Consider the following 12,351-nt stretch of genomic DNA (forward strand, 5'->3'; position numbering starts at 1 on the left):
TGGACTTCCCTCCTCGCCTTGTGGGGCTTTCGGCGGCGGCAGGGCTGGGGAACTAGAGGTTTGGCAGAGTCATCTGCGCTGACGGACTGGATGCTACCTCCCAACCCCCCTTTCTACCTCCTCGCGTCACCTCCTGACCCGCCCGGGCTAGTAGCAACTGCCGGCCCCCGCCCCTGCCGCAGCCGGGCACTGACGGCGCCTTTCATTCTCGTTCTCCGGGCTTTTTCCGGGCCCTCCTAGCTAGGCCCACTACCACGGGCCCGGGAGGGGGCTCGCGGGCCTCAGGGAGGCAGACTGGAGAGGAAGAGGTTAGGTGTCTTGAGGGTTGCAGAGCCCCAAAACGAGCCATCACCGCCAAGGACCCGCGCCCCTTTGGCGGGAGCGCCCTGCGCGTGGTCTCCCACGCTCTCGCGCGCCCGGTTTTTAAGCGTCTCCCCTCCCCACTTTCTCAGCCTTTTTATACCTTGTTTTTAGAAGAAGAAAAGCTTCTGCCCACACCTTCTACCCCTGGCTTTTTTTACTTTTTGAAGTTACCCAAAGCCTTGTCTTGGTCGCAATGATCCCAGTAATTACTCTAGCTCAATATAGTTGTTTCTGTGAGGTAGGCTGGATGGAGATGATACTCTCCAGATCCCAAAGTCACATTTTAAGGCATTCGCCAGCAAAGCTCCAAGAGGGGGTCTTCAAGAGAGAACAGTTTAGGATCAGGCAGAACTGGATTGCAAAATTTGTGGGCGGAACGGTATGTGTGCGGTTGAAGAAAACTAAAGCTTTCCTCTACGTTACTTAAAGATGTATTAGATTAAGTAGACGCCTAATATTTAAATCAGCTGTAGGAAATTAGAAGTAATTTAAACAATTGGGAGTGAAATATAATCTTTTATTGGAGAGCAATGGCAATAAAACCACTACTATTTTCAGTTTATTAACTTTTATAAAATATGTACCCTGGAACCAGAATGCCTAGGTTCCTTCCTGACTGGTACCTCTCTGTGCCACGTTTTAGTCAACTGAATGAATTAAGATGCCATATAAATTCTCAGTAAATATTATTATCATATTATGCATTCAAGTTTAACTAGAAGCTTTGCCTATGTGAGCAAATGAGAGAGATAGCCATTTGGATGGAGGAATAAAATGAGAAAACCTTTACAGAAGTCCCAGAAAAACACTTGTTATGATTGAGCTTGTAATGATGTGGATTTACACGTTAAAATAAGTTGAGGTATCTGAAGCTTGAAACACTTTCTTAACTGAAATCTTGTGGTATTTGTTAGTAACATCATTAGTTAAAATATCTTGGAAATTTTAAACTGTCATTAATTTGAAATTTAGCAAATTAAGAATAATAACTGAGCCAAATAATTTGCACTTTGTTTGAATACATTAATATGGGAAAGATAAAGAATATCAATATAGAATATTCTTAAGGAAATAAGACTTCGATTTGCAAATTGGAAGTCTTGAAAATTCAGTAAAGTACTTATTTCTATTGAGACTTTAAGGAAAACTTAGCTAATAAGTGTTGCAAAAATAACTGAATACCCCATATGATGTTTTGGGTTTTCTTTCAGCAGTGATTTATGTGTCATGTTTGATGTCACCTCCAAACAGTACCTAACATAGCTAATACTTTTGCTTTGAATGTTTTTCTTAATATCATTTAGTACATTAATGGCAAGCTTTGGGTTCAAAACAATTTCCTATGGAATTAATTTTTTGTAGTCCTCAGACACATTGCTATCTGGAGAACCACATCTTGGAAAATACATGTTTTTCTTTTCTGTCCTGTTTGTGTGTGTGTGGAGAGTCCCCTACTTGGTTAGTTGTAGAATTAAAAGAAATCCTAAGATTTCAAGTGGCTTCATCCTTCAGTCATCCTGTTTGGGAGTTTATTCTCAGATCATTGTTTTTAACAGATTAATTTCATTTTATTTATTTATTTAGTTTTGGTACTAGAGATTGAACCCAAAGGTACTTTACCATTGAACCACATTCATCACCCTTTTAATTTTTTAAATTTTTTTTTTAAATTATTTTTGGGGGCTGGGGATGTGGCTCAAGCGGTAGTGTACTGGAGCCTGGCATGTGTGCGGCCCAGGTTCGATCCTCAGCACCACATACAAAGATGTTGTGTCCGCCAAATACTAAAAAATAAATATTTAAAGAATTATTTTTTGGTTGTTGATGGACCTTTATTTTATTTATTCATACATGGTGCTGAGAATCAAAACCAGTGCCTCACACATGCTAGGCAAGCGCACTTCCACTAAGCTACGACCTCAGCTCATTTTTTTTCAATTTTGAAACAAGTACTCACTAAGTTGCTTAGGGTCTTGCTAAGTTGCTGAGGTTATGATCCTCCTGCCTCAACCTTCAGGGTTGCTGGGATCACAGGTGTGCACCACTGTGCCCAGCATAACCAATAAATTTTAATACACAGAAATCTATGGAGGAAATTCAACAATAATTAAGTGATAAGACAGTTTTTCTGGAAATTACACCTGAAAAATTACAGTTTAGAACAAATAGAATTGCTGTTCAACAAAATGAAAAAAAAGTTAGTATCCTAAGTTCTTTTCATCTACTATGCATTCACTATGTAAACAATAAAAATGCCTTTCTCTCCATAAATAAAATACTGAAGCACCAATTTTTTTTTTGTTTTGTTTTGTTTTTGGTACTGAGGATTTCCACTGACCTAAATCTCCAGCTCTTCTTATTAAGTTGCTTAGGATCTCGCCAAATTGCTGAATCTGGCTTTGAACTTGCAGTCCTCCTGCCTCAGCCTCCTGATTCACTGGGTTAGATGCACTACCACCCCAGGCTCTAGTTTTTTGATATAACATAAAATCTACTTTTGTAATGTGATATGATAGTATTCTAGATAGCAGTTTGCCAGAAAAAAAATGAATACTGTTTCTGAAGTCTGATCATTAACTGGCTTAACTCCAAATTTAATAATTTTTTCTTTCTTTTTTTTCATCCAATCCCAGTGCTTCTTACTTAAGAAGTAAATTTAGGGCTGGGGATGTGGCTCAAGCGGTAGCGTGATCGCCTGGCATGCGTGCGGCCCGGGTTCGATCCTCAGCACCACATACCAACAAAGATGTTGTGTCTGCCAACTAAAAAATAAATATTAAAAAAAAAAAGAAGTAAATTTATAGCGCTGGAATGTGGCTTAGTGGTAAATCACTTGCCTACCAGCATGTATGAGACTCTGGGTTAAATCCCCACCACCACCAAAAGGAAGTAAGCAAAAAGAAAGAAGTTTATCAGTACTAGGGTTGGGAGTAAGAGAGAGAAGAAGTTTTAAAGTTTCTTGTGGCTTAGAAAGATAGTCTGTTAGTAAATGTTTTCCTTGAGGAAATAGATGTAAAATATGTAAGTTGCTGCAGAGGTCTGTTTCATTTGTTCCTGTAGAGTGTGAGAGTTGAAATAAAACCATAGTCTGGATTCTTAATTTTAGATAAGAAAACAGGCACAGAGGGGTTAAATCACCTACTCTAAGACACATGTAATTATCTGTAAAGGCAGCCTGCTCTTTAGTTCTCTTCAACTGAGAACTACCAAGTGGTTCTACCAAGTGTGGCTGGTAATAGCTACTTTTTCAATAAAACCTGCGTAATGAAATCTAGTAGTTTTATTTATGTATAAAAAATGAAATAGACATTGAATAATTTCTCATTACAGAGAAAATGCTGCTGTGAAGACACAATTATAACTTTCACATAAATGAAGCTACAACTGTTATTTAGTGTCCCCCAAAAGGAAGAACTTTGGTGAACATGAAAGAACATTCTGGGGGTGGCAGAATGCTTGAGGACTGGAATTTAAACTTGAGCCACTGCCTGAAGGTAATCATTTTATTTTTAAGTGAAAGCAACAGCTTTATAAGTTAACTATTATCTCTTACATATTAATGAAAAAATCAAATTATACTTTGTTATAGGCAATTGTTCTATTTATGGTTACCAGTTTGGAAAAAAAAAAAATTTATACCTAGTTAATGTTATTAGTATTTCACTTCTCAAAAACTTTACATTGAGTTAATTGGGAATTAGTGATAATAAATTATGCATGTACTGACATCAAGGATAGATGGGGAAATTTGGTATTTTAAATCATTCTGCAGTTGTCAAGACTGAAGAGAGTAGTAGAAATTGTTGGAAGAAATGAGAAGGAATAATACTTTTCACTACAAATTATTTTTCTGAAAGGATGTTTGTAAAGTTAGAACTGCTTTTAATCTCTATTTCAACAGTGGATTAGGTATTCATATTTAAACCCATTTTTCTATATGGGAATTGCTTTAAATAGAATTTTCCTTCTATAACCACAGAAAATTTGTTTAAATTATAATTGCATTTTGCATTCCCATAAGAAAATCAAGTTTTTTTCTTCACTGGCAAAATCCAAGTCTGGGCAAAATTTTCAAAAAGTGATTTGTTTGACAATCTTCCTTTGTCAGTATCACTACCCCTTTACTAGTGTACTTACCTAGGGTATTCATACTTCCTTCAGTCTTCACATTTAGTTCAGGACCGTCAAATCCCTCAAAGTTCTTTCAGTCTATAGTTATAATTGCTTCCTTACCTCCAAATTAAACTCTTCACTCCCTCAGAATAGCTGTTTCCAACTCATCTTAAAAGGAAAAAAAGTTTTTCTTCTATAAATTTACGCAAATTCGAGGCTGGGATTGTGGCTCAGCGGTAGACCTGGGCTCGATCCTCAGCACCACATTAAAAAAAAAAAAGCATTGTGTTGTGTCCATCTACACCTAAAAAAAAAATAAATATTAAAAAAAATTATGCAAATTTATTAATGGCTAATGCTCTATCTAAAGTATTTTTAATAGAAAATGTGTTTTAATGCCCATACAAGTTTTATTAATGAAATGTCAGTGAAAAGACAAAAAGGAGATAAGGTGGAAAACATTTTTGAGGGGCTAGCTGTGGGATGGGGGCACCTGGAAAGAAACAGAGTAAGCTTTTGCAGTTCTTTTCCCTAAACTGTTCCCAGTTTTTACAATTCCTTCCCAAGTCCACTTCTGAATCTGTTCTATAGAATGTTTTCTCAATGGCTACTGTTAGACCTCTAGCTTTTGGATGAGATCAGACAGAGATTCTTACTTTACTGACAAGAGAGTTTTTTTTGTGTTAGGAACTGCCTCTAATAAATTTTTACCAGGAAAAGTTGAAAACAAAAATGAGCAGAGTTTATTTTATTAACCTATCAAAAAAATGATTTAAAGCTATGGAGTTTTGACTAATAGACGAAGGTGGGTGCTTTGTCTATGACTTCAAAAGATGGGCTTTGGAGTCAACACATATAGTTTGAGTTCTTTTGTTATTTCTTAAATATAATCTTGGGAAATTTACTTAACTTGCCTGAATATAATATGCAAATTGGAGCAAGTAACTGAATCAAGGATATTTTAAAGGTTTAAATAAAATGATATAGGTAAAACACTTTTAACATAGTGCCATATTATGGATAATCTTCTAAAATTTGAACAGTGAGCCTCAATAAAAGGATGATAATAATAGGTCCTCCATCATAGGATAGTAGAATAGTAATAATTCTACCTAATAATTATTAAGCATAGAGATATTCAGGTAACATTAAACTATTTTATAGCTATGGTAATTAAATTCATAATTGCTGTTGACCTACCACACTACTGTTTATGTTTAAAAATCAAAATAAAGAGCTCCCTAGAATATTAAGAAATTTTTAATCTTAATGTCATCATGTTTAGACAGTATGTCAATATACTTGATTTATTTTAGAAAAGTTTAATTGTATCCAAATTGTATGCTAGACAATTTACTTTAGAAAGTTGAATTGTATTTTTGACAAATATTTCAGTTTTAATAAGTTCTTCAGTAGAACTCCATTTTCATTTGAATCTAACTTTGTGAAAGTTTTCTCTTAAAATAGAACTCTCTTATTTTTCTGCTCAGTGCACATTAAAAGTCAATCAATAAATAATATTTAGGGTTGGGGTCATGGCTCAGTGGTAGAGTGCTCACCTAGCATGCACAAGACACTGGGTGCGATCCTCAGAACCACATAAATGTACAATAAAGATATTGTGTCCACCTAAAACTAAAAAAATAAATATTTTTAAAATAAATAAATAAATAAATAAATAAAATTTAAATAAAATATCAGGATAATCAACTGTTAGACACAAAAACCTTAAAACTGGCTGGAATTTTGAAGATCACCCATACTAAATTCTGATTTTAAACTGAAATTGAAGTTCAGAGAAGTTAATAATTTGGATTTTTTTTCCCCCATTAAATCCAGGTCAATTTTATATTCATTCTCTACTACATTTAATGAGATGTGTGAATTTTTTAAATTAGGCAGTAATAATTCAGTAGACCTTATTAGTCATCTAAAAGTGTAAAGTTTTTGCAATTTTTCAAAGATGATGTAGAAGTATGTTTAGAAGTTCATTTAGAAGCTTCATACTAAGACCATTTTTTTTTTTCAGTTTTTCGTACTGGGGATTTAACCTTGGGGCACTTTACTAGTGAGCTACATCCCTGGCCCTTTTTATTTTTTAATTTTCAGACAGGGTCTTACTAAGTTGCTTATAAGGCCTTGCTAACTTGATAAAGCTGGCCTCTAACTTGTGATCCTCCTGTTTTATAGCCTCCTGAGCCACTGAGATTACAGGAAAGTTAAGTTTTCATTACATCAGTGAAATGATTAGAATTTTTACCTTCAAAAACCAATGGATTTATTTAGTTTAGATATGTGAATTTACATATGTAATAAAAAATGAACATTTATTGAATACTGACAATGGGTTGGGATTTATACCAAGGCCCTTCCATACATTATTTTATTTAATGTTCACAACAACACTATGAAGTGGATATATTCCTAGTTTGCAGAGGAGAAAACTAAAGCTTAGAATGATTGCCCAACTTGACAACTAAGTATAAAGCTAAAATTCAGAGCTAGATCAAATGACTACAGAATACTCCAACAGATTTGTGCAGTTTTACTAACTGACCCTTTCACTAAACACTTCTGGTTGGTTGGTTTATTTATTTTTAAGATGGAGTCTCTCTATTTTTCTCAGGCTGTTCTCAAACTTGTGGGCTCTTTCAGCTTCCAGTTTAGCTTACTTGATAAAGTTGGCCTCTAACTTGTGATCCTCCTGGAACTATAGACTTGTGCCTCCATGTCTGGCTTTTTCTGTTTTTATTTAAAAAAAAAAAAAAAGTAGTTTTGTGTATACTTGAACTCCAAAATTGTTCAGAGTTTGACAACTTAATAAAAATTTCAAGATAACTTTAGAGTTTATATACTGTGATTTGCTATTGGCTTTATTTCCCAATCTAATTCCTGTTTTTGTTTTTAATTAAAAGCCTTTATATTTTTTTAACATTGTTTAGGTTTATAGAAAATTTGAGCAAATAATAAGACCTCATCCCCTACCCCACCACAACACATAGCTTCTCTATTATTAACATCTTGCATTAGTATGACACATTTCGTAATTGTCAAACTAATTCAATTGATACATTATTATGAATGAAAGTCTATAGTTTACATTAAAGTTTACTCTGGGCTGGACAGTTTTGTGTATTTTGATAAATACATGATATCATGTATAGTATCATAAAGAATTATTTCATCTCCATAGAAATCCCCTGTGCTTCACCTATTCATCCGTTTTCCTGCCCTATTTATACATCTAACAACCTCTGTCAACCACTGATCTGTTACAGTGTGTATAGATTTCCCTTTTCTAGAATGTCATATATTTGGAACCATAATGATATGTAGCCTTTCAAATTGGCTTCTTTCATTTAGAAACAAAAATAGGCATTGAAGTATTCTCTGTGTCTTTTTGTGATTTTATATTTCATTTGTTTTTGGCTTTGGTGGTGCTAGGGATAGAACCTAGGGCCTTCCACATGCTACGCAGGTGCTATACCAGTAGTTACACCCCCAGCCATTTTTTTTTCTTTTAAGTCACCAAGAAAACCTCCATGGACTAGGGATAGAGTTCAGCAGTAAAGTACTTACCTCACATGAATTCTATCCCCATCGCAGAGACAAAAAAAAAGTTTCATTTATGGATATGCCACAGTTTATTTATTCACTCACTAGTCAAGGACATCTTACTTTGAAGTTTTAGTAGTTATGAATAAAGCTGCTGTAAATATCTGTGTATGAGCATTTGTGGAATACAGGTTTTCAATTCCTTTGGGTAAATACCTAGTAGTAGAATAGCTAGATTCTATGTGTAGCTTTATGAGAAACTACAAATTATCTTCCAAGGGATCTGTACCATTCTGCATTCCAGCAGCAATGAATGAGAATTCCTGTTTTTCTGCATCCTTGCCAGCATTTGATATTGTCAGTTGTTTTATTTTAACCATTCTAATAAAATATAAATGTTAATAATGGCATCTTATTGTTAAGATTTAGTTTGCCATATACTGTTGGACATCCTCCCATGTGTTTAATTGCCATATGCTTATCTTCTTTGATGAAGTATTTCTTCAGCTCTTTCAACCATTTTAAAACTTGGATTCTTTTTCTTATTGTTTTTATAGTTTGTTGTATATTAGGGATACAAATCTTGTATTCTTTTATAAATACTTTCTCCTAGTCTATGGCTCATCTTCTAATTCTTTTGACTTTTTCCCCACTGAAGTCAGAAATTTTTAATTTTAATGAAGTCCAGCTTATCAGTTATTTCTTTCATACAGCTTATCAATTATTTCTTTTATAAATTGTGCCTTTCATGCTATATTTGAAAGTCATTGCCACGCCCAAGATCATCTGGGTTTTCTCTTATATTTCCTCTAGGAATTTTGTAGTTTTGGACTGTGCATGTCTTTTAGTCAGCTTTTTTGCCACTGTGGCCAAAAGATCTGACAAGAATGATTAGAGGAGAAAAAGATTATTTAGTACTCACAAGCTTAGAGGTCTCAGTCCATAGACAGCCAACTCAATATCTCTGAGCCTGAGTGATACAGAATATCATAGCAGAAGAAGGCAGCTCAGGACATGGCCATCAGAAGCAGAGAGAGCTCTGCTCACCAGGAACAGAATATAAACCCCAGGAGCATGAAGTCACACTCCACCTGCCTATAGTTACCACCCAGTTAATCCATATCAGTGGATTAATCCACTGACTAGATTAAGGTGCTTTTTTAAATTTATTTTTTTAAATTATTTTTGGACACATGCCTTTGTTTTATTTATTTTTTATATGGTTCTAAGGATCAAACCCAGGGCCTCGCATGTGCTAGGCAAGTGCTCTACTGCTGAGCCACAACCCCAGCCCCTAGATTAAGTCTTTTATAATCCTATCATTTCACCTCTGAAAATTCTTATATTGTATAACATATGAGTTATTGGATAACAGCTCATATCTTTTTTTATTTTTTATTTTTTTGGTACCAGGGGTTGAACCCAGAGGCACTTACCCACTGAGCCTCATCCCCAGCCTTTTTTAAATAGTTTATTTAGAGACAGGTCTCACTAAGTTGCTAGGGCCTTGCTAAGTTGCCTAGGCTAGCTTTAACTTGTGATCCTCCTGCCTTAGCTTCCCAAGTCACTGGGATGACAGGCATGTGCCACTTAACCCAGCTGCACCTCATATCTAAACCATAACATTCTTCCCTCACTCCCAAAGCTTATGCCCACCTCACAATGCAAAATGCATTTAGTTCATTTCCAAGAGTTCTTATAGTCTTAATATAAGTTCCAGCATTGCCTGAAAGTCCGAGTCTCCTCTGAGACTCAAGGCAAACTCTCAGCATGAGCCCCTATAAAAATCAATATCCATACATAATAGCACAACAAAGTAAACATTTCCATTCCACAAGGGAGAAATAGGGGCATAGAAAAATGGGATCAAAGTAAGACCAAAATCCAGTTGAGTAAAAAAGTCCTGTGGCTCCACATCCAGAGTCTAGGTCACATGGCATTGTAATGTTCTCTCCAAAGGGCTTATGTTGCCTCACTCCTATGGCCTTGCTGATTGCAACCTTCATGATCTCTCTTGTGGCTTATTTCTGCTCAAATCCTGCAACATTTCTTAGCAGATATCCTATGATACAGGCATTTCTTCATCTTGAGGGTCTCCACTGCAGCTTTGGCTTCCTTTTCACTTTTTCACATATCACATACTCAACGGCAATCCACAAGGACTCCAACCTGCTGCAGACTTTCCTTTGAAATCTTAGAAAACACTTCAAGGTCCCTAACTCCAGCATCCTTCATTCTTATAAAACCAGCTTCATGTTGTTGACACCAAGGTCTGCTGCCATTTTGAGCAGTAGCCAAGTCAAACTGGGACAATTGCACCAGCAACTTCTGAGTGCCTGGATGTCTAAGCATCATGAAAAAACTTCCCGTTCTCCCATCCCCAGAAATCAAGTGCCCTTATAGTTTTTTCTGAAAGGAATTTTTACTTTTTAAAAAATTTTTTTTTTAGTTATAGTTGAACAATATAGCTTTATTTTATTTATTTTTATGTGGTGCTGCTAGGTAAGTGCTCTATCACTGAGTCACAACCCCAGCCTGGAATTTTTACCCTTGGGCCTGAAATGTGCTGATGTCAGCTTCTGGAATGCACATTTTCCACATTTTTATATCTTTGAAATTAATATAATTTATAACTAGTGGTGTCTTAGTCTCTGTTGGCCAAAGAGCAGGTTCTGCTATGTCTTTACCCATACAATAGCACCAGTATCAAAACTTAAAAGGATGAGTCCCAGCCACTTAGTGACAGTGGTGGAATGCTATTTCAACTTTTGAAACCTAACAGCTATAAGGAAGGGTTTTGGAGGGGAAAAGAAGGCAGTTATCAGCCATGTTTCATCAATACTTCCAAAACTGGATTTAAAAAGATATGTTCTACATAATTGCAAAGCCATCTTAAAAGCTCAGTTTTTAAGTTTTCTTTCTTGAGAGTTTTTTAAAGATAAGATTAAGGGGCTGGTTTGTGGCTCAGTGGTGGATTACTCGCCTCGCATGTAAGAGACCCTGGGTTCGATCCTCAGCACCACATAAAAATAAATAAGTGAAATAAAGGCATTGTGTCCAACTACAACTAGAAAATAAATATTGAAAAAAAAGATAAGATTAAGTTCCTTAAGAAAAAAATTGAATACCAGTGAGTGAATTGAAGTGATTCCAAGAATTAGATTCTAAATGCAAAGGGATAACTTAGATTTTCCATGTATTTTCCCCTTATGTATTTATATGCACTATTTAGTTAAAATAGTTTTCTATGATAAAAATGTTTAAATTTAAAAAGACCCTGTCAATAATTATGAAATAAAACTTTCAAGTGATAAGAAAATATGTATCATTGTTTCTCATCTTTTTTTCTTTCTTAGTGGTTCATAAAATAAGGGTACACTTAAATTCAGTGGCATCTGGGGCTGGGGTTGTCAGCGGTAGAATGCTCACCTAGCATGTGCGGGGGCTTGAGTTTGCTCCCCAGCACCACATAAATAAATAAATAAATAAAGGTATTATGTTCAACTACAACTAAAAAATAAATACTAAAAAAAAAATTCAATGGCATCTTAGATTGGATGTAATACAATATTTTTATTGTACATTGCTGGATTTTGTTTACTGATTATTTTATTTGGATTGTTATATTTATATATTTATGATTGTTTTAAAACAGATTTTGTTTCTATTCAGGTATGATGAGGCCAACAGAACAGGAGTCGATTGCCTTTGAAAAGATAGTTTATTACTCACAGCTTCCAAGAGGAGAGGGACATGCCATACCACATAGGGCCACACAAAACAACACAAAGGTTGGTAGCAATTAGAAGGTGGGAGACTACAAAAAAAAAAAAAAAAAACAAAAACCCTGAATTGTGGTTTTCAAGAAAAAGAATGGGCAAACAGGGCAAGCAGACCAAGTAGGTTTAATATTGGCTAGTTTTAACCATTTCAGTGGATTTAGGTGTATTGGCTGTCCCTTCTTGTCTGATACCTGGCCCTAAAGTAATTAGGACAAGGAAGTAGTGTCCCAGAGGGTAAGTGCCCCATAAAGGAAGTTGATCTGGGTGTTTTGTGTCTGGATTAGTTAGTTTGCATAGAAAAGGCAAATTTACAGGAGAGTCTAGAAATTGGTTATTCCTGGGAGGAGGAGTTCTTCCAGAATTGCAAGGACCTAGTGCATATAGCAATTAAAATTGTTCTATAGATTTTCTTCCTTGTACTGTCTTTGTCAATTTTGTCATGTAGGTTATAAAATAAGTTTGGAGTAATCTCTCTTTACAATATAAAAGAGTATATATAAGATTGGAATTTTTTTAAAAAAAAAACATCGTTTTTTAA

At 35.3% G+C, this 12,351-nt stretch overlaps 1 protein-coding gene across 1 annotated transcript in view; it reads left to right on the forward strand.

Annotated features, from left to right (window-relative positions):
- Positions 1 to 11,822, forward strand: part of LOC144365727 (putative uncharacterized protein MGC34800) — a 48,885-nt gene extending 37,063 nt beyond the window's left edge. Inside the window, exons 3-4 of the mRNA XM_078018477.1 lie at positions 3,694 to 3,857; positions 11,704 to 11,822. The gene's annotated coding sequence lies outside the window, so the exon portion shown is untranslated. The remainder of the gene's footprint in view (positions 1 to 3,693; positions 3,858 to 11,703) is intronic.
- Positions 11,823 to 12,351: the final 529 nt, after the last annotated feature.

This window comes from Ictidomys tridecemlineatus, chromosome 7, assembly GCF_052094955.1.
Source record: "Ictidomys tridecemlineatus isolate mIctTri1 chromosome 7, mIctTri1.hap1, whole genome shotgun sequence".
Lineage (NCBI taxonomy): Eukaryota > Metazoa > Chordata > Mammalia > Rodentia > Sciuridae > Ictidomys > Ictidomys tridecemlineatus.